Raw genomic sequence first — 24,462 nt, forward strand, 5'->3', positions numbered from 1 at the left:
GATCTAGAGGTTGACAACATGTCTTCTTAACGGGAGTCCAGGAGCTCATCTCCATAAATGGACTTTTCAGGATCCTTGGGTGGCTCCGTAGTTTGAAACCAATTCTGGTTATCGCTTCTCGGCCTTTTGGCTAAGATCAAGTGTAGTATCTGTTCTTATCAGTTTAATATCTGATACGTCCCCTATCTGGGGACCATATATTAAATGGATTTTTAGAACAGGGAGATGGAAAAAGAGCTTGCTCTGTCCACTCCACGCATTGACCTGGTATTGCAGTATCTCCAGGACCGGTGCACCCCTTCTTTAATGCAGTTTCTAAAATCAGAAAGAATTGAATTCAATGTTTTTTGTTCATTTTGCTTGTTTGTCGGATTTTGGGATGGACTCTTTGGCTTTGCTTTTCTTCTCCTCATTGGATTTTTCATGTTCAAAGTTGCAGAAGCCAGATTACAAGCTCATTTTGGTTCAACTTCAGCAACTGTGCATTGCATTGCCATGTAATGTGATGCAATGCTATCTTTCTAGCTCTCCCTTTTTACTTCCTTTTGGATAAACAGACATATTAGGCAAGCATTTTGGAGCTTTCACCTAAATAACTACAGGTGGTGAGATAAGCTGCACAATATAATTGGCCTTTCAGTATATTGTTGCACACACACCATCTATTTAGCAAATGCCCTTGTTATCAACAGCAGCCTTTTAAACTCACCTGAGCTAACAGGTATGTGCGCTGGTTACTCTGCTGCGCTTAAAATTTCTTTTTTGGTTTGCTACAATGCCTTTTCTGAAACGTTGTCTCCTTCTGCTGGAACACTGACTTCTTTCATTTAATGCCTGCAGACTATAAAAGAGAACCCAACCCAAAAAGTTTGGTTGATTAGTCTGTGGCATTCTGTTAAACTGTTGCTTATGGCGGTCTCTGTGAGCTTCTCAGCGACATTCAGCCAGCCAGGTATCCTGCCTGCAGTAGATGGAATGTGGCAATGGAACGCTGGCTGCGCGTGTCATAATAGGCTCTGAGCCTTTATATACCTGTGCACAGCAGCAGCCACCTTCAGTCTGCTGCTGGACAGCCAGCAGCAGCAGCAGCAGGAGAGGTATGTAATCAGGAGCCCTCCTGCTAAGGGTAGACAGCTGCTCGTTCCACCCCACCCCCCGCCTTAATTGGTTCTCCTCCCTTCCAACGGTGTTGAGGCGGGTGGGAACAGCAGGGGGTGAAGGTGCTGTGTTTAAAGAGGTGGAGTTATGCAGATCTAAAACGCGTGGATTGCAGCAGCAGCAAGCCGAAAAGTGCAGGCATGTAAGGGATCTAGAGGTTGACAACATGTCTTCTTAACGGGAGTCCAGGAGCTCATCTCCACAAATGGACTTTTCAGGATCCTTGGGTGGCTCCGTAGTTTGAAACCAATTCTGGTTATCGCTTCTCGGCCTTTTGGCTAAGATCAAGTGTAGTATCTGTTCTTATCAGTTTAATATCTGATACGTCCCCTATCTGGGGACCATATATTAAATGGATTTTTAGAACAGGGAGATGGAAAAAGAGCTTGCTCTGTCCACTCCACGCATTGACCTGGTATTGCAGTATCTCCAGGACCGGTGCACCCCTTCTTTAATGCAGTTTCTAAAATCAGAAAGAATTGAATTCAATGTTTTTTGTTCATTTTGCTTGTTTGTCGGATTTTGGGATGGACTCTTTGGCTTTGCTTTTCTTCTCCTCATTGGATTTTTCATGTTCAAAGTTGCAGAAGCCAGATTACAAGCTCATTTTGGTTCAACTTCAGCAACTGTGCATTGCATTGCCATGTAATGTGATGCAATGCTATCTTTCTAGCTCTCCCTTTTTACTTCCTTTTGGATAAACAGACATATTAGGCAAGCATTTTGGAGCTTTCACCTAAATAACTACAGGTGGTGAGATAAGCTGCACAATATAATTGACCTTTCAGTATATTGTTGCACACACACCATCTATTTAGCAAATGCCCTTGTTATCAACAGCAGCCTTTTAAACTCACCTGAGCTAACAGGTATGTGCGCTGGTTACTCTGCTGCGCTTAAAATTTCTTTTTTGGTTTGCTACAATGCCTTTTCTGAAACGTTGTCTCCTTCTGCTGGAACACTGACTTCTTTCATTTAATGCCTGCAGACTATAAAAGAGAACCCAACCCAAAAAGTTTGGTTGATTAGTCTGTGGCATTCTGTTAAACTGTTGCTTATGGCGGTCTCTGTGAGCTTCTCAGCGACATTCAGCCAGCCAGGTATCCTGCCTGCAGTAGATGGAATGTGGCAATGGAACGCTGGCTGCGCGTGTCATAATAGGCTCTGAGCCTTTATATACCTGTGCACAGCAGCAGCCACCTTCAGTCTGCTGCTGGACAGCCAGCAGCAGCAGCAGCAGGAGAGGTATGTAATCAGGAGCCCTCCTGCTAAGGGTAGACAGCTGCTCGTTCCACCCCACCCCCCGCCTTAATTGGTTCTCCTCCCTTCCAACGGTGTTGAGGCGGGTGGGAACAGCAGGGGGTGAAGGTGCTGTGTTTAAAGAGGTGGAGTTATGCAGATCTAAAACGCGTGGATTGCAGCAGCAGCAAGCCGAAAAGTGCAGGCATGTAAGGGATCTAGAGGTTGACAACATGTCTTCTTAACGGGAGTCCAGGAGCTCATCTCCACAAATGGACTTTTCAGGATCCTTGGGTGGCTCCGTAGTTTGAAACCAATTCTGGTTATCGCTTCTCGGCCTTTTGGCTAAGATCAAGTGTAGTATCTGTTCTTATCAGTTTAATATCTGATACGTCCCCTATCTGGGGACCATATATTAAATGGATTTTTAGAACAGGGAGATGGAAAAAGAGCTTGCTCTGTCCACTCCACGCATTGACCTGGTATTGCAGTATCTCCAGGACCGGTGCACCCCTTCTTTAATGCAGTTTCTAAAATCAGAAAGAATTGAATTCAATGTTTTTTGTTCATTTTGCTTGTTTGTCGGATTTTGGGATGGACTCTTTGGCTTTGCTTTTCTTCTCCTCATTGGATTTTTCATGTTCAAAGTTGCAGAAGCCAGATTACAAGCTCATTTTGGTTCAACTTCAGCAACTGTGCATTGCATTGCCATGTAATGTGATGCAATGCTATCTTTCTAGCTCTCCCTTTTTACTTCCTTTTGGATAAACAGACATATTAGGCAAGCATTTTGGAGCTTTCACCTAAATAACTACAGGTGGTGAGATAAGCTGCACAATATAATTGACCTTTCAGTATATTGTTGCACACACACCATCTATTTAGCAAATGCCCTTGTTATCAACAGCAGCCTTTTAAACTCACCTGAGCTAACAGGTATGTGCGCTGGTTACTCTGCTGCGCTTAAAATTTCTTTTTTGGTTTGCTACAATGCCTTTTCTGAAACGTTGTCTCCTTCTGCTGGAACACTGACTTCTTTCATTTAATGCCTGCAGACTATAAAAGAGAACCCAACCCAAAAAGTTTGGTTGATTAGTCTGTGGCATTCTGTTAAACTGTTGCTTATGGCGGTCTCTGTGAGCTTCTCAGCGACATTCAGCCAGCCAGGTATCCTGCCTGCAGTAGATGGAATGTGGCAATGGAACGCTGGCTGCGCGTGTCATAATAGGCTCTGAGCCTTTATATACCTGTGCACAGCAGCAGCCACCTTCAGTCTGCTGCTGGACAGCCAGCAGCAGCAGCAGCAGGAGAGGTATGTAATCAGGAGCCCTCCTGCTAAGGGTAGACAGCTGCTCGTTCCACCCCACCCCCCGCCTTAATTGGTTCTCCTCCCTTCCAACGGTGTTGAGGCGGGTGGGAACAGCAGGGGGTGAAGGTGCTGTGTTTAAAGAGGTGGAGTTATGCAGATCTAAAACGCGTGGATTGCAGCAGCAGCAAGCCGAAAAGTGCAGGCATGTAAGGGATCTAGAGGTTGACAACATGTCTTCTTAACGGGAGTCCAGGAGCTCATCTCCACAAATGGACTTTTCAGGATCCTTGGGTGGCTCCGTAGTTTGAAACCAATTCTGGTTATCGCTTCTCGGCCTTTTGGCTAAGATCAAGTGTAGTATCTGTTCTTATCAGTTTAATATCTGATACGTCCCCTATCTGGGGACCATATATTAAATGGATTTTTAGAACAGGGAGATGGAAAAAGAGCTTGCTCTGTCCACTCCACGCATTGACCTGGTATTGCAGTATCTCCAGGACCGGTGCACCCCTTCTTTAATGCAGTTTCTAAAATCAGAAAGAATTGAATTCAATGTTTTTTGTTCATTTTGCTTGTTTGTCGGATTTTGGGATGGACTCTTTGGCTTTGCTTTTCTTCTCCTCATTGGATTTTTCATGTTCAAAGTTGCAGAAGCCAGATTACAAGCTCATTTTGGTTCAACTTCAGCAACTGTGCATTGCATTGCCATGTAATGTGATGCAATGCTATCTTTCTAGCTCTCCCTTTTTACTTCCTTTTGGATAAACAGACATATTAGGCAAGCATTTTGGAGCTTTCACCTAAATAACTACAGGTGGTGAGATAAGCTGCACAATATAATTGACCTTTCAGTATATTGTTGCACACACACCATCTATTTAGCAAATGCCCTTGTTATCAACAGCAGCCTTTTAAACTCACCTGAGCTAACAGGTATGTGCGCTGGTTACTCTGCTGCGCTTAAAATTTCTTTTTTGGTTTGCTACAATGCCTTTTCTGAAACGTTGTCTCCTTCTGCTGGAACACTGACTTCTTTCATTTAATGCCTGCAGACTATAAAAGAGAACCGAACCCAAAAAGTTTGGTTGATTAGTCTGTGGCATTCTGTTAAACTGTTGCTTATGGCGGTCTCTGTGAGCTTCTCAGCGACATTCAGCCAGCCAGGTATCCTGCCTGCAGTAGATGGAATGTGGCAATGGAACGCTGGCTGCGCGTGTCATAATAGGCTCTGAGCCTTTATATACCTGTGCACAGCAGCAGCCACCTTCAGTCTGCTGCTGGACAGCCAGCAGCAGCAGCAGCAGGAGAGGTATGTAATCAGGAGCCCTCCTGCTAAGGGTAGACAGCTGCTCGTTCCACCCCACCCCCCGCCTTAATTGGTTCTCCTCCCTTCCAACGGTGTTGAGGCGGGTGGGAACAGCAGGGGGTGAAGGTGCTGTGTTTAAAGAGGTGGAGTTATGCAGATCTAAAACGCGTGGATTGCAGCAGCAGCAAGCCGAAAAGTGCAGGCATGTAAGGGATCTAGAGGTTGACAACATGTCTTCTTAACGGGAGTCCAGGAGCTCATCTCCACAAATGGACTTTTCAGGATCCTTGGGTGGCTCCGTAGTTTGAAACCAATTCTGGTTATCGCTTCTCGGCCTTTTGGCTAAGATCAAGTGTAGTATCTGTTCTTATCAGTTTAATATCTGATACGTCCCCTATCTGGGGACCATATATTAAATGGATTTTTAGAACAGGGAGATGGAAAAAGAGCTTGCTCTGTCCACTCCACGCATTGACCTGGTATTGCAGTATCTCCAGGACCGGTGCACCCCTTCTTTAATGCAGTTTCTAAAATCAGAAAGAATTGAATTCAATGTTTTTTGTTCATTTTGCTTGTTTGTCGGATTTTGGGATGGACTCTTTGGCTTTGCTTTTCTTCTCCTCATTGGATTTTTCATGTTCAAAGTTGCAGAAGCCAGATTACAAGCTCATTTTGGTTCAACTTCAGCAACTGTGCATTGCATTGCCATGTAATGTGATGCAATGCTATCTTTCTAGCTCTCCCTTTTTACTTCCTTTTGGATAAACAGACATATTAGGCAAGCATTTTGGAGCTTTCACCTAAATAACTACAGGTGGTGAGATAAGCTGCACAATATAATTGACCTTTCAGTATATTGTTGTACACACACCATCTATTTAGCAAATGCCCTTGTTATCAACAGCAGCCTTTTAAACTCACCTGAGCTAACAGGTATGTGCGCTGGTTACTCTGCTGCGCTTAAAATTTCTTTTTTGGTTTGCTACAATGCCTTTTCTGAAACGTTGTCTCCTTCTGCTGGAACACTGACTTCTTTCATTTAATGCCTGCAGACTATAAAAGAGAACCCAACCCAAAAAGTTTGGTTGATTAGTCTGTGGCATTCTGTTAAACTGTTGCTTATGGCGGTCTCTGTGAGCTTCTCAGCGACATTCAGCCAGCCAGGTATCCTGCCTGCAGTAGATGGAATGTGGCAATGGAACGCTGGCTGCGCGTGTCATAATAGGCTCTGAGCCTTTATATACCTGTGCACAGCAGCAGCCACCTTCAGTCTGCTGCTGGACAGCCAGCAGCAGCAGCAGCAGGAGAGGTATGTAATCAGGAGCCCTCCTGCTAAGGGTAGACAGCTGCTCGTTCCACCCCACCCCCCGCCTTAATTGGTTCTCCTCCCTTCCAACGGTGTTGAGGCGGGTGGGAACAGCAGGGGGTGAAGGTGCTGTGTTTAAAGAGGTGGAGTTATGCAGATCTAAAACGCGTGGATTGCAGCAGCAGCAAGCCGAAAAGTGCAGGCATGTAAGGGATCTAGAGGTTGACAACATGTCTTCTTAACGGGAGTCCAGGAGCTCATCTCCACAAATGGACTTTTCAGGATCCTTGGGTGGCTCCGTAGTTTGAAACCAATTCTGGTTATCGCTTCTCGGCCTTTTGGCTAAGATCAAGTGTAGTATCTGTTCTTATCAGTTTAATATCTGATACGTCCCCTATCTGGGGACCATATATTAAATGGATTTTTAGAACAGGGAGATGGAAAAAGAGCTTGCTCTGTCCACTCCACGCATTGACCTGGTATTGCAGTATCTCCAGGACCGGTGCACCCCTTCTTTAATGCAGTTTCTAAAATCAGAAAGAATTGAATTCAATGTTTTTTGTTCATTTTGCTTGTTTGTCGGATTTGGGGATGGACTCTTTGGCTTTGCTTTTCTTCTCCTCATTGGATTTTTCATGTTCAAAGTTGCAGAAGCCAGATTACAAGCTCATTTTGGTTCAACTTCAGCAACTGTGCATTGCATTGCCATGTAATGTGATGCAATGCTATCTTTCTAGCTCTCCCTTTTTACTTCCTTTTGGATAAACAGACATATTAGGCAAGCATTTTGGAGCTTTCACCTAAATAACTACAGGTGGTGAGATAAGCTGCACAATATAATTGACCTTTCAGTATATTGTTGCACACACACCATCTATTTAGCAAATGCCCTTGTTATCAACAGCAGCCTTTTAAACTCACCTGAGCTAACAGGTATGTGCGCTGGTTACTCTGCTGCGCTTAAAATTTCTTTTTTGGTTTGCTACAATGCCTTTTCTGAAACGTTGTCTCCTTCTGCTGGAACACTGACTTCTTTCATTTAATGCCTGCAGACTATAAAAGAGAACCCAACCCAAAAAGTTTGGTTGATTAGTCTGTGGCATTCTGTTAAACTGTTGCTTATGGCGGTCTCTGTGAGCTTCTCAGCGACATTCAGCCAGCCAGGTATCCTGCCTGCAGTAGATGGAATGTGGCAATGGAACGCTGGCTGCGCGTGTCATAATAGGCTCTGAGCCTTTATATACCTGTGCACAGCAGCAGCCACCTTCAGTCTGCTGCTGGACAGCCAGCAGCAGCAGCAGCAGGAGAGGTATGTAATCAGGAGCCCTCCTGCTAAGGGTAGACAGCTGCTCGTTCCACCCCACCCCCCGCCTTAATTGGTTCTCCTCCCTTCCAACGGTGTTGAGGCGGGTGGGAACAGCAGGGGGTGAAGGTGCTGTGTTTAAAGAGGTGGAGTTATGCAGATCTAAAACGCGTGGATTGCAGCAGCAGCAAGCCGAAAAGTGCAGGCATGTAAGGGATCTAGAGGTTGACAACATGTCTTCTTAACGGGAGTCCAGGAGCTCATCTCCACAAATGGACTTTTCAGGATCCTTGGGTGGCTCCGTAGTTTGAAACCAATTCTGGTTATCGCTTCTCGGCCTTTTGGCTAAGATCAAGTGTAGTATCTGTTCTTATCAGTTTAATATCTGATACGTCCCCTATCTGGGGACCATATATTAAATGGATTTTTAGAACAGGGAGATGGAAAAAGAGCTTGCTCTGTCCACTCCACGCATTGACCTGGTATTGCAGTATCTCCAGGACCGGTGCACCCCTTCTTTAATGCAGTTTCTAAAATCAGAAAGAATTGAATTCAATGTTTTTTGTTCATTTTGCTTGTTTGTCGGATTTTGGGATGGACTCTTTGGCTTTGCTTTTCTTCTCCTCATTGGATTTTTCATGTTCAAAGTTGCAGAAGCCAGATTACAAGCTCATTTTGGTTCAACTTCAGCAACTGTGCATTGCATTGCCATGTAATGTGATGCAATGCTATCTTTCTAGCTCTCCCTTTTTACTTCCTTTTGGATAAACAGACATATTAGGCAAGCATTTTGGAGCTTTCACCTAAATAACTACAGGTGGTGAGATAAGCTGCACAATATAATTGACCTTTCAGTATATTGTTGCACACACACCATCTATTTAGCAAATGCCCTTGTTATCAACAGCAGCCTTTTAAACTCACCTGAGCTAACAGGTATGTGCGCTGGTTACTCTGCTGCGCTTAAAATTTCTTTTTTGGTTTGCTACAATGCCTTTTCTGAAACGTTGTCTCCTTCTGCTGGAACACTGACTTCTTTCATTTAATGCCTGCAGACTATAAAAGAGAACCCAACCCAAAAAGTTTGGTTGATTAGTCTGTGGCATTCTGTTAAACTGTTGCTTATGGCGGTCTCTGTGAGCTTCTCAGCGACATTCAGCCAGCCAGGTATCCTGCCTGCAGTAGATGGAATGTGGCAATGGAACGCTGGCTGCGCGTGTCATAATAGGCTCTGAGCCTTTATATACCTGTGCACAGCAGCAGCCACCTTCAGTCTGCTGCTGGACAGCCAGCAGCAGCAGCAGCAGGAGAGGTATGTAATCAGGAGCCCTCCTGCTAAGGGTAGACAGCTGCTTGTTCCACCCCACCCCCCGCCTTAATTGGTTCTCCTCCCTTCCAACGGTGTTGAGGCGGGTGGGAACAGCAGGGGGTGAAGGTGCTGTGTTTAAAGAGGTGGAGTTATGCAGATCTAAAACGCGTGGATTGCAGCAGCAGCAAGCCGAAAAGTGCAGGCATGTAAGGGATCTAGAGGTTGACAACATGTCTTCTTAACGGGAGTCCAGGAGCTCATCTCCACAAATGGACTTTTCAGGATCCTTGGGTGGCTCCGTAGTTTGAAACCAATTCTGGTTATCGCTTCTCGGCCTTTTGGCTAAGATCAAGTGTAGTATCTGTTCTTATCAGTTTAATATCTGATACGTCCCCTATCTGGGGACCATATATTAAATGGATTTTTAGAACAGGGAGATGGAAAAAGAGCTTGCTCTGTCCACTCCACGCATTGACCTGGTATTGCAGTATCTCCAGGACCGGTGCACCCCTTCTTTAATGCAGTTTCTAAAATCAGAAAGAATTGAATTCAATGTTTTTTGTTCATTTTGCTTGTTTGTCGGATTTTGGGATGGACTCTTTGGCTTTGCTTTTCTTCTCCTCATTGGATTTTTCATGTTCAAAGTTGCAGAAGCCAGATTACAAGCTCATTTTGGTTCAACTTCAGCAACTGTGCATTGCATTGCCATGTAATGTGATGCAATGCTATCTTTCTAGCTCTCCCTTTTTACTTCCTTTTGGATAAACAGACATATTAGGCAAGCATTTTGGAGCTTTCACCTAAATAACTACAGGTGGTGAGATAAGCTGCACAATATAATTGACCTTTCAGTATATTGTTGCACACACACCATCTATTTAGCAAATGCCCTTGTTATCAACAGCAGCCTTTTAAACTCACCTGAGCTAACAGGTATGTGCGCTGGTTACTCTGCTGCGCTTAAAATTTCTTTTTTGGTTTGCTACAATGCCTTTTCTGAAACGTTGTCTCCTTCTGCTGGAACACTGACTTCTTTCATTTAATGCCTGCAGACTATAAAAGAGAACCCAACCCAAAAAGTTTGGTTGATTAGTCTGTGGCATTCTGTTAAACTGTTGCTTATGGCGGTCTCTGTGAGCTTCTCAGCGACATTCAGCCAGCCAGGTATCCTGCCTGCAGTAGATGGAATGTGGCAATGGAACGCTGGCTGCGCGTGTCATAATAGGCTCTGAGCCTTTATATACCTGTGCACAGCAGCAGCCACCTTCAGTCTGCTGCTGGACAGCCAGCAGCAGCAGCAGCAGGAGAGGTATGTAATCAGGAGCCCTCCTGCTAAGGGTAGACAGCTGCTCGTTCCACCCCACCCCCCGCCTTAATTGGTTCTCCTCCCTTCCAACGGTGTTGAGGCGGGTGGGAACAGCAGGGGGTGAAGGTGCTGTGTTTAAAGAGGTGGAGTTATGCAGATCTAAAACGCGTGGATTGCAGCAGCAGCAAGCCGAAAAGTGCAGGCATGTAAGGGATCTAGAGGTTGACAACATGTCTTCTTAACGGGAGTCCAGGAGCTCATCTCCACAAATGGACTTTTCAGGATCCTTGGGTGGCTCCGTAGTTTGAAACCAATTCTGGTTATCGCTTCTCGGCCTTTTGGCTAAGATCAAGTGTAGTATCTGTTCTTATCAGTTTAATATCTGATACGTCCCCTATCTGGGGACCATATATTAAATGGATTTTTAGAACAGGGAGATGGAAAAAGAGCTTGCTCTGTCCACTCCACGCATTGACCTGGTATTGCAGTATCTCCAGGACCGGTGCACCCCTTCTTTAATGCAGTTTCTAAAATCAGAAAGAATTGAATTCAATGTTTTTTGTTCATTTTGCTTGTTTGTCGGATTTTGGGATGGACTCTTTGGCTTTGCTTTTCTTCTCCTCATTGGATTTTTCATGTTCAAAGTTGCAGAAGCCAGATTACAAGCTCATTTTGGTTCAACTTCAGCAACTGTGCATTGCATTGCCATGTAATGTGATGCAATGCTATCTTTCTAGCTCTCCCTTTTTACTTCCTTTTGGATAAACAGACATATTAGGCAAGCATTTTGGAGCTTTCACCTAAATAACTACAGGTGGTGAGATAAGCTGCACAATATAATTGACCTTTCAGTATATTGTTGCACACACACCATCTATTTAGCAAATGCCCTTGTTATCAACAGCAGCCTTTTAAACTCACCTGAGCTAACAGGTATGTGCGCTGGTTACTCTGCTGCGCTTAAAATTTCTTTTTTGGTTTGCTACAATGCCTTTTCTGAAACGTTGTCTCCTTCTGCTGGAACACTGACTTCTTTCATTTAATGCCTGCAGACTATAAAAGAGAACCCAACCCAAAAAGTTTGGTTGATTAGTCTGTGGCATTCTGTTAAACTGTTGCTTATGGCGGTCTCTGTGAGCTTCTCAGCGACATTCAGCCAGCCAGGTATCCTGCCTGCAGTAGATGGAATGTGGCAATGGAACGCTGGCTGCGCGTGTCATAATAGGCTCTGAGCCTTTATATACCTGTGCACAGCAGCAGCCACCTTCAGTCTGCTGCTGGACAGCCAGCAGCAGCAGCAGCAGGAGAGGTATGTAATCAGGAGCCCTCCTGCTAAGGGTAGACAGCTGCTCGTTCCACCCCACCCCCCGCCTTAATTGGTTCTCCTCCCTTCCAACGGTGTTGAGGCGGGTGGGAACAGCAGGGGGTGAAGGTGCTGTGTTTAAAGAGGTGGAGTTATGCAGATCTAAAACGCGTGGATTGCAGCAGCAGCAAGCCGAAAAGTGCAGGCATGTAAGGGATCTAGAGGTTGACAACATGTCTTCTTAACGGGAGTCCAGGAGCTCATCTCCACAAATGGACTTTTCAGGATCCTTGGGTGGCTCCGTAGTTTGAAACCAATTCTGGTTATCGCTCTCGGCCTTTTGGCTAAGATCAAGTGTAGTATCTGTTCTTATCAGTTTAATATCTGATACGTCCCCTATCTGGGGACCATATATTAAATGGATTTTTAGAACAGGGAGATGGAAAAAGAGCTTGCTCTGTCCACTCCACGCATTGACCTGGTATTGCAGTATCTCCAGGACCGGTGCACCCCTTCTTTAATGCAGTTTCTAAAATCAGAAAGAATTGAATTCAATGTTTTTTGTTCATTTTGCTTGTTTGTCGGATTTTGGGATGGACTCTTTGGCTTTGCTTTTCTTCTCCTCATTGGATTTTTCATGTTCAAAGTTGCAGAAGCCAGATTACAAGCTCATTTTGGTTCAACTTCAGCAACTGTGCATTGCATTGCCATGTAATGTGATGCAATGCTATCTTTCTAGCTCTCCCTTTTTACTTCCTTTTGGATAAACAGACATATTAGGCAAGCATTTTGGAGCTTTCACCTAAATAACTACAGGTGGTGAGATAAGCTGCACAATATAATTGACCTTTCAGTATATTGTTGCACACACACCATCTATTTAGCAAATGCCCTTGTTATCAACAGCAGCCTTTTAAACTCACCTGAGCTAACAGGTATGTGCGCTGGTTACTCTGCTGCGCTTAAAATTTCTTTTTTGGTTTGCTACAATGCCTTTTCTGAAACGTTGTCTCCTTCTGCTGGAACACTGACTTCTTTCATTTAATGCCTGCAGACTATAAAAGAGAACCCAACCCAAAAAGTTTGGTTGATTAGTCTGTGGCATTCTGTTAAACTGTTGCTTATAGCGGTCTCTGTGAGCTTCTCAGCGACATTCAGCCAGCCAGGTATCCTGCCTGCAGTAGATGGAATGGGGCAATGGAACGCTGGCTGCGCGTGTCATAATAGGCTCTGAGCCTTTATATACCTGTGCACAGCAGCAGCCACCTTCAGTCTGCTGCTGGACAGCCAGCAGCAGCAGCAGCAGGAGAGGTATGTAATCAGGAGCCCTCCTGCTAAGGCTAGACAGCTGCTCGTTCCACCCCACCCCCCGCCTTAATTGGTTCTCCTCCCTTCCAACGGTGTTGAGGTGGGTGGGAACAGCAGGGGGTGAAGGTGCTGTGTTTAAAGAGGTGGAGTTATGCAGATCTAAAACGCGTGGATTGCAGCAGCAGCAAGCCGAAAAGTGCAGGCATGTAAGGGATCTAGAGGTTGACAACATGTCTTCTTAACGGGAGTCCAGGAGCTCATCTCCACAAATGGACTTTTCAGGATCCTTGGGTGGCTCCGTAGTTTGAAACCAATTCTGGTTATCGCTTCTCGGCCTTTTGGCTAAGATCAAGTGTAGTATCTGTTCTTATCAGTTTAATATCTGATACGTCCCCTATCTGGGGACCATATATTAAATGGATTTTTAGAACAGGGAGATGGAAAAAGAGCTTGCTCTGTCCACTCCACGCATTGACCTGGTATTGCAGTATCTCCAGGACCGGTGCACCCCTTCTTTAATGCAGTTTCTAAAATCAGAAAGAATTGAATTCAATGTTTTTTGTTCATTTTGCTTGTTTGTCGGATTTTGGGATGGACTCTTTGGCTTTGCTTTTCTTCTCCTCATTGGATTTTTCATGTTCAAAGTTGCAGAAGCCAGATTACAAGCTCATTTTGGTTCAACTTCAGCAACTGTGCATTGCATTGCCATGTAATGTGATGCAATGCTATCTTTCTAGCTCTCCCTTTTTACTTCCTTTTGGATAAACAGACATATTAGGCAAGCATTTTGGAGCTTTCACCTAAATAACTACAGGTGGTGAGATAAGCTGCACAATATAATTGACCTTTCAGTATATTGTTGCACACACACCATCTATTTAGCAAATGCCCTTGTTATCAACAGCAGCCTTTTAAACTCACCTGAGCTAACAGGTATGTGCGCTGGTTACTCTGCTGCGCTTAAAATTTCTTTTTTGGTTTGCTACAATGCCTTTTCTGAAACGTTGTCTCCTTCTGCTGGAACACTGACTTCTTTCATTTAATGCCTGCAGACTATAAAAGAGAACCCAACCCAAAAAGTTTGGTTGATTAGTCTGTGGCATTCTGTTAAACTGTTGCTTATGGCGGTCTCTGTGAGCTTCTCAGCGACATTCAGCCAGCCAGGTATCCTGCCTGCAGTAGATGGAATGTGGCAATGGAACGCTGGCTGCGCGTGTCATAATAGGCTCTGAGCCTTTATATACCTGTGCACAGCAGCAGCCACCTTCAGTCTGCTGCTGGACAGCCAGCAGCAGCAGCAGCAGGAGAGGTATGTAATCAGGAGCCCTCCTGCTAAGGGTAGACAGCTGCTCGTTCCACCCCACCCCCCGCCTTAATTGGTTCTCCTCCCTTCCAACGGTGTTGAGGCGGGTGGGAACAGCAGGGGGTGAAGGTGCTGTGTTTAAAGAGGTGGAGTTATGCAGATCTAAAACGCGTGGATTGCAGCAGCAGCAAGCCGAAAAGTGCAGGCATGTAAGGGATCTAGAGGTTGACAACATGTCTTCTTAACCGGAGTCCAGGAGCTCATCTCCACAAATGGACTTTTCAGGATCCTTGGGTGGCTCCGTAGTTTGAAACCAATTCTGGTTATCGCTTCTCGGCCTTTTGGCTAAGATCAAGTGTAGTATCTGTTCTTATCAGTTTAATATCTGATACGTCCCCTATCTGGGGACCATATATTAAATGGATTTTTAGAACAGGGAGATGGAAAAAGAGCTTGCTCTGTCCACTCCACGCATTGACCTGGTATTGCAGTATCTCCAGGACCGGTGCACCCCTTCTTTAATGCAGTTTCTAAAATCAGAAAGAATTGAATTCAATGTTTTTTGTTCATTTTGCTTGTTTGTCGGATTTTGGGATGGACTCTTTGGCTTTGCTTTTCTTCTCCTCATTGGATTTTTCATGTTCAAAGTTGCAGAAGCCAGATTACAAGCTCATTTTGGTTCAACTTCAGCAACTGTGCATTGCATTGCCATGTAATGTGATGCAATGCTATCTTTCTAGCTCTCCCTTTTTACTTCCTTTTGGATAAACAGACATATTAGGCAAGCATTTTGGAGCTTTCACCTAAATAACTACAGGTGGTGAGATAAGCTGCACAATATAATTGACCTTTCAGTATATTGTTGCACACACACCATCTATTTAGCAAATGCCCTTGTTATCAACAGCAGCCTTTTAAACTCACCTGAGCTAACAGGTATGTGCGCTGGTTACTCTGCTGCGCTTAAAATTTCTTTTTTGGTTTGCTACAATGCCTTTTCTGAAACGTTGTCTCCTTCTGCTGGAACACTGACTTCTTTCATTTAATGCCTGCAGACTATAAAAGAGAACCCAACCCAAAAAGTTTGGTTGATTAGTCTGTGGCATTCTGTTAAACTGTTGCTTATGGCGGTCTCTGTGAGCTTCTCAGCGACATTCAGCCAGCCAGGTATCCTGCCTGCAGTAGATGGAATGTGGCAATGGAACGCTGGCTGCGCGTGTCATAATAGGCTCTGAGCCTTTATATACCTGTGCACAGCAGCAGCCACCTTCAGTCTGCTGCTGGACAGCCAGCAGCAGCAGCAGCAGGAGAGGTATGTAATCAGGAGCCCTCCTGCTAAGGGTAGACAGCTGCTCGTTCCACCCCACCCCCCGCCTTAATTGGTTCTCCTCCCTTCCAACGGTGTTGAGGCGGGTGGGAACAGCAGGGGGTGAAGGTGCTGTGTTTAAAGAGGTGGAGTTATGCAGATCTAAAACGCGTGGATTGCAGCAGCAGCAAGCCGAAAAGTGCAGGCATGTAAGGGATCTAGAGGTTGACAACATGTCTTCTTAACGGGAGTCCAGGAGCTCATCTCCACAAATGGACTTTTCAGGATCCTTGGGTGGCTCCGTAGTTTGAAACCAATTCTGGTTATCGCTTCTCGGCCTTTTGGCTAAGATCAAGTGTAGTATCTGTTCTTATCAGTTTAATATCTGATACGTCCCCTATCTGGGGACCATATATTAAATGGATTTTTAGAACAGGGAGATGGAAAAAGAGCTTGCTCTGTCCACTCCACGCATTGACCTGGTATTGCAGTATCTCCAGGACCGGTGCACCCCTTCTTTAATGCAGTTTCTAAAATCAGAAAGAATTGAATTCAATGTTTTTTGTTCATTTTGCTTGTTTGTCGGATTTTGGGATGGACTCTTTGGCTTTGCTTTTCTTCTCCTCATTGGATTTTTCATGTTCAAAGTTGCAGAAGCCAGATTACAAGCTCATTTTGGTTCAACTTCAGCAACTGTGCATTGCATTGCCATGTAATGTGATGCAATGCTATCTTTCTAGCTCTCCCTTTTTACTTCCTTTTGGATAAACAGACATATTAGGCAAGCATTTTGGAGCTTTCACCTAAATAACTACAGGTGGTGAGATAAGCTGCACAATATAATTGACCTTTCAGTATATTGTTGCACACACACCATCTATTTAGCAAATGCCCTTGTTATCAACAGCAGCCTTTTAAACTCACCTGAGCTAACAGGTATGTGCGCTGGTTACTCTGCTGCGCTTAAAATTTCTTTTTTGGTTTGCTACAATGCCTTTTCTGAAACGTTGTCTCCTTCTGCTGGAACACTGACTTCTTTCATTTAATGCCTGCAGACTATAAAAGAGAACCCAACCCAAAAAGTTTGGTTGATTAGTCTGTGGCATTCTGTTAAACTGTTGCTTATGGCGGTCTCTGTGAGCTTCTCAGCGACATTCAGCCAGCCAGGTATCCTGCCTGCAGTAGATGGAATGTGGCAATGGAACGCTGGCTGCGCGTGTCATAATAGGCTCTGAGCCTTTATATACCTGTGCACAGCAGCAGCCACCTTCAGTCTGCTGCTGGACAGCCAGCAGCAGCAGCAGCAGCAGCAGGAGAGGTATGTAATCAGGAGCCCTCCTGCTAAGGGTAGACAGCTGCTCGTTCCACCCCACCCCCCGCCTTAATTGGTTCTCCTCCCTTCCAACGGTGTTGAGGTGGGTGGGAACAGCAGGGGGTGAAGGTGCTGTGTTTAAAGAGGTGGAGTTATGCAGATCTAAAACGCGTGGATTGCAGCAGCAGCAAGCCGAAAAGTGCAGGCATGTAAGGGATCTAGAGGTTGACAACATGTCTTCTTAACGGGAGTCCAGGAGCTCATCTCCACAAATGGACTTTTCAGGATCCTTGGGTGGCTCCGTAGTTTGAAACCAATTCTGGTTATCGCTTCTCGGCCTTTTGGCTAAGATCAAGTGTAGTATCTGTTCTTATCAGTTTAATATCTGATACGTCCCCTATCTGGGGACCATATATTAAATGGATTTTTAGAACAGGGAGATGGAAAAAGAGCTTGCTCTGTCCACTCCACGCATTGACCTGGTATTGCAGTATCTCCAGGACCGGTGCACCCCTTCTTTAATGCAGTTTCTAAAATCAGAAAGAATTGAATTCAATGTTTTTTGTTCATTTTGCTTGTTTGTCGGATTTTGGGATGGACTCTTTGGCTTTGCTTTTCTTCTCCTCATTGGATTTTTCATGTTCAAAGTTGCAGAAGCCAGATTACAAGCTCATTTTGGTTCAACTTCAGCAACTGTGCATTGCATTGCCATGTAATGTGATGCAATGCTATCTTTCTAGCTCTCCCTTTTTACTTCCTTTTGGATAAACAGACATATTAGGCAAGCATTTTGGAGCTTTCACCTAAATAACTACAGGTGGTGAGATAAGCTGCACAATATAATTGACCTTTCAGTATATTGTTGCACACACACCATCTATTTAGCAAATGCCCTTGTTATCAACAGCAGCCTTTTAAACTCACCTGAGCTAACAGGTATGTGCGCTGGTTACTCTGCTGCGCTTAAAATTTCTTTTTTGGTTTGCTACAATGCCTTTTCTGAAACGTTGTCTCCTTCTGCTGGAACACTGACTTCTTTCATTTAATGCCTGCAGACTATAAAAGAGAACCCAACCCAAAAAGTTTGGTTGATTAGTCTGTGGCATTCTGTTAAACTGTTGCTTATGGCGGTCTCTGTGAGCTTCTCAGCGACATTCAGCCAGCCAGGTATCCTGCCTGCAGTAGATGGAATGTGGCAATGGAACGCTGGCTGCGCGTGTCATAATAGGCTCTGAGCCTTTATATACCTGTGCACAGCAGCAGCCACCTTCAGTCTGCTGCTGGACAGCCAGCAGCAGCAGCAGCAGCAGGAGAGGTATGTAATCAGGAGCCCTCCTGCTAAGGGTAGACAGCTGCTCGTTCCACCCCACCCCCCGCCTTAATTGGTTCTCCTCCCTTCCAACGGTGTTGAGGCGGGTGGGAACAGCAGGGGGTGAAGGTGCTGTGTTTAAAGAGGTGGAGTTATGCAGATCTAAAACGCGTGGATTGCAGCAGCAGCAAGCCGAAAAGTGCAGGCATGTAAGGGATCTAGAGGTTGACAACATGCCTTCTTAACGGGAGTCCAGGAGCTCATCTCCACAAATGGACTTTTCAGGATCCTTGGGTGGCTCCGTAGTTTGAAACCAATTCTGGTTATCGCTTCTCGGCCTTTTGGCTAAGATCAAGTGTAGTATCTGTTCTTATCAGTTTAATATCTGATACGTCCCCTATCTGGGGACCATATATTAAATGGATTTTTAGAACAGGGAGATGGAAAAAGAGCTTGCTCTGTCCACTCCACGCATTGACCTGGTATTGCAGTATCTCCAGGACCGGTGCACCCCTTCTTTAATGCAGTTTCTAAAATCAGAAAGAATTGAATTCAATGTTTTTTGTTCATTTTGCTTGTTTGTCGGATTTTGGGATGGACTCTTTGGCTTTGCTTTTCTTCTCCTCATTGGATTTTTCATGTTCAAAGTTGCAGAAGCCAGATTACAAGCTCATTTTGGTTCAACTTCAGCAACTGTGCATTGCATTGCCATGTAATGTGATGCAATGCTATCTTTCTAGCTCTCCCTTTTTACTTCCTTTTGGATAAACAGACATATTAGGCAAGCATTTTGGAGCTTTCACCTAAATAACTACAGGTGGTGAGATAAGCTGCACAATATAATTGACCTTTCAGTATATTGTTGCACACACACCATCTATTTAGCAAATGCCCTTGTTATCAACAGCAGCCTTTTAAACTCACCTGAGCTAACAGGTATGTGCGCTGGTTACTCTGCTGCGCTTAAAATTTCTTTTTTGGTTTGCTACAATGCCTTTTCTGAAACGTTGTCTCCTTCTGCTGGAACACTGACTTCTTTCATTTAATGCCTGCAGACTATAAAAGAGAACCCAACCCAAAAAGTTTGGTTGATTAGTCTGTGGTATTCTGTTAAACTGTTGCTTATGGCGGTCTCTGTGAGCTTCTCAGCGACATTCAGCCAGCCAGGTATCCTGCCTGCAGTAGATGGAATGTGGCAATGGAACGCTGGCTGCGCGTGTCATAATAGGCTCTGAGCCTTTATATACCTGTGCACAGCAGCAGCCACCTTCAGTCTGCTGCTGGACAGCCAGCAGCAGCAGCAGCAGGAGAGGTATGTAATCAGGAGCCCTCCTGCTAAGGGTAGACAGCTGCTCGTTCCACCCCACCCCCCGCCTTAATTGGTTCTCCTCCCTTCCAACGGTGTTGAGGCGGGTGGGAACAGCAGGGGGTGAAGGTGCTGTGTTTAAAGAGGTGGAGTTATGCAGATCTAAAACGCGTGGATTGCAGCAGCAGCAAGCCGAAAAGTGCAGGCATGTAAGGGATCTAGAGGTTGACAACATGTCTTCTTAATGGGAGTCCAGGAGCTCATCTCCACAAATGGACTTTTCAGGATCCTTGGGTGGCTCCGTAGTTTGAAACCAATTCTGGTTATCGCTTCTCGGCCTTTTGGCTAAGATCAAGTGTAGTATCTGTTCTTATCAGTTTAATATCTGATACGTCCCCTATCTGGGGACCATATATTAAATGGATTTTTAGAACAGGGAGATGGAAAAAGAGCTTGCTCTGTCCACTCCACGCATTGACCTGGTATTGCAGTATCTCCAGGACCGGTGCACCCCTTCTTTAATGCAGTTTCTAAAATCAGAAAGAATTGAATTCAATGTTTTTTGTTCATTTTGCTTGTTTGTCGGATTTTGGGATGGACTCTTTGGCTTTGCTTTTCTTCTCCTCATTGGATTTTTCATGTTCAAAGTTGCAGAAGCCAGATTACAAGCTCATTTTGGTTCAACTTCAGCAACTGTGCATTGCATTGCCATGTAATGTGATGCAATGCTATCTTTCTAGCTCTCCCTTTTTACTTCCTTTTGGATAAACAGACATATTAGGCAAGCATTTTGGAGCTTTCACCTAAATAACTACAGGTGGTGAGATAAGCTGCACAATATAATTGACCTTTCAGTATATTGTTGCACACACACCATCTATTTAGCAAATGCCCTTGTTATCAACAGCAGCCTTTTAAACTCACCTGAGCTAACAGGTATGTGCGCTGGTTACTCTGCTGCGCTTAAAATTTCTTTTTTGGTTTGCTACAATGCCTTTTCTGAAACGTTGTCTCCTTCTGCTGGAACACTGACTTCTTTCATTTAATGCCTGCAGACTATAAAAGAGAACCCAACCCAAAAAGTTTGGTTGATTAGTCTGTGGCATTCTGTTAAACTGTTGCTTATGGCGGTCTCTGTGAGCTTCTCAGCGACATTCAGCCAGCCAGGTATCCTGCCTGCAGTAGATGGAATGTGGCAATGGAACGCTGGCTGCGCGTGTCATAATAGGCTCTGAGCCTTTATATACCTGTGCACAGCAGCAGCCACCTTCAGTCTGCTGCTGGACAGCCAGCAGCAGCAGCAGCAGGAGAGGTATGTAATCAGGAGCCCTCCTGCTAAGGGTAGACAGCTGCTCGTTCCACCCCACCCCCCGCCTTAATTGGTTCTCCTCCCTTCCAACGGTGTTGAGGCGGGTGGGAACAGCAGGGGGTGAAGGTGCTGTGTTTAAAGAGGTGGAGTTATGCAGATCTAAAACGCGTGGATTGCAGCAGCAGCAAGCCGAAAAGTGCAGGCATGTAAGGGATCTAGAGGTTGACAACATGTCTTCTTAATGGGAGTCCAGGAGCTCATCTCCACAAATGGACTTTTCAGGATCCTTGGGTGGCTCCGTAGTTTGAAACCAATTCTGGTTATCGCTTCTCGGCCTTTTGGCTAAGATCAAGTGTAGTATCTGTTCTTATCAGTTTAATATCTGATACGTCCCCTATCTGGGGACCATATATTAAATGGATTTTTAGAACAGGGAGATGGAAAAAGAGCTTGCTCTGTCCACTCCACGCATTGACCTGGTATTGCAGTATCTCCAGGACCGGTGCACCCCTTCTTTAATGCAGTTTCTAAAATCAGAAAGAATTGAATTCAATGTTTTTTGTTCATTTTGCTTGTTTGTCGGATTTTGGGATGGACTCTTTGGCTTTGCTTTTCTTCTCCTCATTGGATTTTTCATGTTCAAAGTTGCAGAAGCCAGATTACAAGCTCATTTTGGTTCAACTTCAGCAACTGTGCATTGCATTGCCATGTAATGTGATGCAATGCTATCTTTCTAGCTCTCCCTTTTTACTTCCTTTTGGATAAACAGACATATTAGGCAAGCATTTTGGAGCTTTCACCTAAATAACTACAGGTGGTGAGATAAGCTGCACAATATAATTGACCTTTCAGTATATTGTTGCACACACACCATCTATTTAGCAAATGCCCTTGTTATCAACAGCAGCCTTTTAAACTCACCTGAGCTAACAGGTATGTGCGCTGGTTACTCTGCTGCGCTTAAAATTTCTTTTTTGGTTTGCTACAATGCCTTTTCTGAAACGTTGTCTCCTTCTGCTGGAACACTGACTTCTTTCATTTAATGCCTGCAGACTATAAAAGAGAACCCAACCCAAAAAGTTTGGTTGATTAGTCTGTGGCATTCTGTTAAACTGTTGCTTATGGCGGTCTCTGTGAGCTTCTCAGCGACATTCAGCCAGCCAGGTATCCTGCCTGCAGTAGATGGAATGTGGCAATGGAACGCTGGCTGCGCGTGTCATAATAGGCTCTGAGCCTTTATATACCTGTGCACAGCAGCAGCCACCTTCAGTCTGCTGCTGGACAGCCAGCAGCAGCAGCAGCAGGAGAGGTATGTAATCAGGAGCCCTCCTGCTAAGGGTAGACAGCTGCTCGTTCCACCCCACCCCCCGCCTTAATTGGTTCTCCTCCCTTCCAACGGTGTTGAGGCGGGTGGGAACAGCAGGGGGTGAAGGTGCTGTGTTTAAAGAGGTGGAGTTATGCAGATCTAAAACGCGTGGATTGCAGCAGCAGCAAGCCGAAAAGTGCAGGCATGTAAGGGATCTAGAGGTTGACAACATGTCTTCTTAACGGGAGTCCAGGAGCTCATCTCCACAAATGGACTTTTCAGGATCCTTGGGTGGCTCCGTAGTTTGAAACCAATTCTGGTTATCGCTTCTCGGCCTTTTGGCTAAGATCAAGTGTAGTATCTGTTCTTATCAGTTTAATATCTGATACGTCCCCTATCTGGGGACCATATATTAAATGGATTTTTAGAACAGGGAGATGGAAAAAGAGCTTGCTCTGTCCACTCCACGCATTGACCTGGTATTGCAGTATCTCCAGGACCGGTGCACCCCTTCTTTAATGCAGTTTCTAAAATCAGAAAGAATTGAATTCAATGTTTTTTGTTCATTTTGCTTGTTTGTCGGATTTTGGGATGGACTCTTTGGCTTTGCTTTTCTTCTCCTCATTGGATTTTTCATGTTCAAAGTTGCAGAAGCCAGATTACAAGCTCATTTTGGTTCAACTTCAGCAACTGTGCATTGCATTGCCATGTAATGTGATGCAATGCTATCTTTCTAGCTCTCCCTTTTTACTTCCTTTTGGATAAACAGACATATTAGGCAAGCATTTTGGAGCTTTCACCTAAATAACTACAGGTGGTGAGATAAGCTGCACAATATAATTGACCTTTCAGTATATTGTTGCACACACACCATCTATTTAGCAAATGCCCTTGTTATCAACAGCAGCCTTTTAAACTCACCTGAGCTAACAGGTATGTGCGCTGGTTACTCTGCTGCGCTTAAAATTTCTTTTTTGGTTTGCTACAATGCCTTTTCTGAAACGTTGTCTCCTTCTGCTGGAACACTGACTTCTTTCATTTAATGCCTGCAGACTATAAAAGAGAACCCAACCCAAAAAGATTGGTTGATTAGTCTGTGGCATTCTGTTAAACTGTTGCTTATGGCGGTCTCTGTGAGCTTCTCAGCGACATTCAGCCAGCCAGGTATCCTGCCTGCAGTAGATGGAATGTGGCAATGGAACGCTGGCTGCGCGTGTCATAATAGGCTCTGAGCCTTTATATACCTGTGCACAGCAGCAGCCACCTTCAGTCTGCTGCTGGACAGCCAGCAGCAGCAGCAGCAGGAGAGGTATGTAATCAGGAGCCCTCCTGCTAAGGGTAGACAGCTGCTCGTTCCACCCCACCCCCCGCCTTAATTGGTTCTCCTCCCTTCCAACGGTGTTGAGGCGGGTGGGAACAGCAGGGGGTGAAGGTGCTGTGTTTAAAGAGGTGGAGTTATGCAGATCTAAAACGCGTGGATTGCAGCAGCAGCAAGCCGAAAAGTGCAGGCATGTAAGGGATCTAGAGGTTGACAACATGTCTTCTTAACGGGAGTCCAGGAGCTCATCTCCACAAATGGACTTTTCAGGATCCTTGGGTGGCTCCGTAGTTTGAAACCAATTCTGGTTATCGCTCTCGGCCTTTTGGCTAAGATCAAGTGTAGTATCTGTTCTTATCAGTTTAATATCTGATACGTCCCCTATCTGGGGACCATATATTAAATGGATTTTTAGAACAGGGAGATGGAAAAAGAGCTTGCTCTGTCCACTCCACGCATTGACCTGGTATTGCAGTATCTCCAGGACCGGTGCACCCCTTCTTTAATGCAGTTTCTAAAATCAGAAAGAATTGAATTCAATGTTTTTTGTTCATTTTGCTTGTTTGTCGGATTTTGGGATGGACTCTTTGGCTTTGCTTTTCTTCTCCTCATTGGATTTTTCATGTTCAAAGTTGCAGAAGCCAGATTACAAGCTCATTTTGGTTCAACTTCAGCAACTGTGCATTGCATTGCCATGTAATGTGATGCAATGCTATCTTTCTAGCTCTCCCTTTTTACTTCCTTTTGGATAAACAGACATATTAGGCAAGCATTTTGGAGCTTTCACCTAAATAACTACAGGTGGTGAGATAAGCTGCACAATATAATTGACCTTTCAGTATATTGTTGCACACACACCATCTATTTAGCAAATGCCCTTGTTATCAACAGCAGCCTTTTAAACTCACCTGAGCTAACAGGTATGTGCGCTGGTTACTCTGCTGCGCTTAAAATTTCTTTTTTGGTTTGCTACAATGCCTTTTCTGAAACGTTGTCTCCTTCTGCTGGAACACTGACTTCTTTCATTTAATGCCTGCAGACTATAAAAGAGAACCGAACCCAAAAAGTTTGGTTGATTAGTCTGTGGCATTCTGTTAAACTGTTGCTTATGGCGGTCTCTGTGAGCTTCTCAGCGACATTCAGCCA

At 44.8% G+C, this 24,462-nt stretch overlaps 19 non-coding genes across 19 annotated transcripts; all 19 read left to right on the top strand.

Moving 5' to 3' along the window:
• Nucleotides 1-110: 110 nt before the first annotated feature.
• On the top strand, nt 111-301 carry LOC141205823 (U2 spliceosomal RNA). The gene has a single exon (XR_012276495.1). It is a non-coding gene; the product is annotated as a U2 spliceosomal RNA (small nuclear RNA).
• A 1,115-nt stretch (nt 302-1,416) lies between these two features.
• On the top strand, nt 1,417-1,607 carry LOC141205824 (U2 spliceosomal RNA). The gene has a single exon (XR_012276496.1). It is a non-coding gene; the product is annotated as a U2 spliceosomal RNA (small nuclear RNA).
• Nucleotides 1,608-2,722: 1,115 nt separating this feature from the next.
• LOC141205825 (U2 spliceosomal RNA) lies at nt 2,723-2,913 on the top strand. The gene has a single exon (XR_012276497.1). It is a non-coding gene; the product is annotated as a U2 spliceosomal RNA (small nuclear RNA).
• Nucleotides 2,914-4,028: 1,115 nt separating this feature from the next.
• Nucleotides 4,029-4,219, top strand: LOC141205826 (U2 spliceosomal RNA). Its single transcript, XR_012276498.1, has one exon. It is a non-coding gene; the product is annotated as a U2 spliceosomal RNA (small nuclear RNA).
• A 1,115-nt stretch (nt 4,220-5,334) lies between these two features.
• Nucleotides 5,335-5,525, top strand: LOC141205827 (U2 spliceosomal RNA). The gene has a single exon (XR_012276499.1). It is a non-coding gene; the product is annotated as a U2 spliceosomal RNA (small nuclear RNA).
• Nucleotides 5,526-6,640: 1,115 nt separating this feature from the next.
• On the top strand, nt 6,641-6,831 carry LOC141205828 (U2 spliceosomal RNA). Its single transcript, XR_012276500.1, has one exon. It is a non-coding gene; the product is annotated as a U2 spliceosomal RNA (small nuclear RNA).
• A 1,115-nt stretch (nt 6,832-7,946) lies between these two features.
• LOC141205829 (U2 spliceosomal RNA) lies at nt 7,947-8,137 on the top strand. Its single transcript, XR_012276501.1, has one exon. It is a non-coding gene; the product is annotated as a U2 spliceosomal RNA (small nuclear RNA).
• Nucleotides 8,138-9,252: 1,115 nt separating this feature from the next.
• On the top strand, nt 9,253-9,443 carry LOC141205830 (U2 spliceosomal RNA). The gene has a single exon (XR_012276502.1). It is a non-coding gene; the product is annotated as a U2 spliceosomal RNA (small nuclear RNA).
• A 1,115-nt stretch (nt 9,444-10,558) lies between these two features.
• Nucleotides 10,559-10,749, top strand: LOC141205831 (U2 spliceosomal RNA). Its single transcript, XR_012276503.1, has one exon. It is a non-coding gene; the product is annotated as a U2 spliceosomal RNA (small nuclear RNA).
• A 1,113-nt stretch (nt 10,750-11,862) lies between these two features.
• LOC141206169 (U2 spliceosomal RNA) lies at nt 11,863-12,054 on the top strand. The gene has a single exon (XR_012276835.1). It is a non-coding gene; the product is annotated as a U2 spliceosomal RNA (small nuclear RNA).
• A 1,115-nt stretch (nt 12,055-13,169) lies between these two features.
• Nucleotides 13,170-13,360, top strand: LOC141205833 (U2 spliceosomal RNA). Its single transcript, XR_012276505.1, has one exon. It is a non-coding gene; the product is annotated as a U2 spliceosomal RNA (small nuclear RNA).
• Nucleotides 13,361-14,475: 1,115 nt separating this feature from the next.
• On the top strand, nt 14,476-14,666 carry LOC141205834 (U2 spliceosomal RNA). Its single transcript, XR_012276506.1, has one exon. It is a non-coding gene; the product is annotated as a U2 spliceosomal RNA (small nuclear RNA).
• A 1,115-nt stretch (nt 14,667-15,781) lies between these two features.
• Nucleotides 15,782-15,972, top strand: LOC141205835 (U2 spliceosomal RNA). The gene has a single exon (XR_012276507.1). It is a non-coding gene; the product is annotated as a U2 spliceosomal RNA (small nuclear RNA).
• A 1,121-nt stretch (nt 15,973-17,093) lies between these two features.
• LOC141205836 (U2 spliceosomal RNA) lies at nt 17,094-17,284 on the top strand. The gene has a single exon (XR_012276508.1). It is a non-coding gene; the product is annotated as a U2 spliceosomal RNA (small nuclear RNA).
• A 1,118-nt stretch (nt 17,285-18,402) lies between these two features.
• On the top strand, nt 18,403-18,593 carry LOC141205837 (U2 spliceosomal RNA). Its single transcript, XR_012276509.1, has one exon. It is a non-coding gene; the product is annotated as a U2 spliceosomal RNA (small nuclear RNA).
• Nucleotides 18,594-19,708: 1,115 nt separating this feature from the next.
• On the top strand, nt 19,709-19,899 carry LOC141205838 (U2 spliceosomal RNA). The gene has a single exon (XR_012276510.1). It is a non-coding gene; the product is annotated as a U2 spliceosomal RNA (small nuclear RNA).
• Nucleotides 19,900-21,014: 1,115 nt separating this feature from the next.
• Nucleotides 21,015-21,205, top strand: LOC141205839 (U2 spliceosomal RNA). The gene has a single exon (XR_012276511.1). It is a non-coding gene; the product is annotated as a U2 spliceosomal RNA (small nuclear RNA).
• Nucleotides 21,206-22,320: 1,115 nt separating this feature from the next.
• Nucleotides 22,321-22,511, top strand: LOC141205840 (U2 spliceosomal RNA). Its single transcript, XR_012276512.1, has one exon. It is a non-coding gene; the product is annotated as a U2 spliceosomal RNA (small nuclear RNA).
• Nucleotides 22,512-23,624: 1,113 nt separating this feature from the next.
• Nucleotides 23,625-23,816, top strand: LOC141206170 (U2 spliceosomal RNA). Its single transcript, XR_012276836.1, has one exon. It is a non-coding gene; the product is annotated as a U2 spliceosomal RNA (small nuclear RNA).
• The last annotated feature ends 646 nt before the right edge of the window (nt 23,817-24,462 follow it).

Source organism: Phyllobates terribilis, unplaced genomic scaffold (genome assembly GCF_046119375.1).
Source record: "Phyllobates terribilis strain yellow unplaced genomic scaffold, ASM4611937v1 Scaffold_142__1_contigs__length_4687701, whole genome shotgun sequence".
NCBI lineage: Eukaryota > Metazoa > Chordata > Amphibia > Anura > Dendrobatidae > Phyllobates > Phyllobates terribilis.